Here is a 1442-nt window from a genome sequence, read left to right as displayed (position 1 = left end):
CTAGCTTTTACAAAAATGTTAACCCATGCGTTTATGTTGTGAAAGTGAAATAGGCTTGCAGTGTGGCCAGATCGTGAACAAAAAAGTAAGCCGCAGCCTTTGAAAAACAAGCCAAAAATAAGCCAGACAATTTTTTGCCCAAAATTTAAATTTACTTTTAAAGGTTTCCAAGTTTTGACGTCCGTTTTATAGAAATACTCACCACTATTCAAGTCCTTTGATCCTACTGGCATTATCCACCTTTCAATTCGTTCCCTGGTTTGCGCAAGTTCAGTTCCAGTGTAGAGATTATTTTGAGGCTGCATTTAGTAGAATTGCGATAAACCGCTACCCCATGTAAAACTCTAGAGACTTTACAGAAATTCCAGCGCGCTATGTTCAGAAAATGCTCGACCATGCTTACTTTCCTGTCCAACAGTTCGGGGAAAATTATTGACGAGGACGCCCACCGGCTCGATTTCTCCTGTGTTAGTTCGAGCACTGTCCGTGTGTGAGCCGCAATTTCTGTACCCCATATTTTCACTGAGTCGGACCTCAGATTACTATAATGATACCCTGTGACCCAATGCGGCACAACTTACAATGTCTGCCCCAGGCCCAGGGGGGTAGTGAGAACACCTGAATTTTTGCTATCTGACTTTTGAGCAATTTTTAACTTAATGGCTATCTCAAAATTTTTATTGGATGTACTTGGGGAAAAAGAGCATGGGGGGGGGGCTAGTTGCCCTCCAATCTCTTTTTACTCTAAAAAACTGAACTAGAACTTTCAATTTCCAATCAAATGAGCCATCTCTGAAGTTTTTACAAGCATCCCTTCAATAAGAGCCATATATTCCCCAGGCCATAGCTTACAACACCTGCCCCGGGGTCTTGGGGGGCTCTGTTGACCCTGGAATTTTTGTTATATAATATTTTAACTATTTTAAAAAAAAGCTATCTCAAAGTTCTTGTAGGTTGGGTTTGAGGAAAAAAGGGAATGGAGGGGAGGGGGGACTATGTGCCCTCCAATCCCTTTTGACTCTTAAAACTGAACTAGAACTTTGAATTTCCAATTAAATGAGCCCTCTTTGAAGTGAATATGAGCATCCCTTCCATAAGACTCATATGCCCCCAGGGCACAACTTACAATGCCTGCCCTGGGCCCTGGGGGGTTGTGTTGGCACCAGAATTTTTGTTATATGATCTTTGAACATTTTTATTGGATACATTTAAAATTTTTATTGGATGCATCAGGAAAAAAAGAGGTTGGGGGGGGAGCTGGCTACCCTCCAATATCTTGTGATGCTTGAAAAGTGAACTAGAACTTTCAATTTCCAATCAAATGAGCCCTCTCTGAAGTTTATATGAGTATTCCTTCCATTGGGCCTAATGCCAAAAACCTCCCCCCCCCCCCCTTGAAAAAATTCATACATCTTTCTCAATAGCAAATAAGTTATATAAAC

Source organism: Artemia sp. Qi Xiang Cuo, chromosome 5 (assembly GCF_049724085.1).
Source record: "Artemia sp. Qi Xiang Cuo chromosome 5, ASM4972408v1, whole genome shotgun sequence".
NCBI lineage: Eukaryota > Metazoa > Arthropoda > Branchiopoda > Anostraca > Artemiidae > Artemia > Artemia sp. Qi Xiang Cuo.
The sequence above is the reverse complement of the archived record's forward strand: the minus strand, read 5'-3'. Positions refer to the sequence as shown.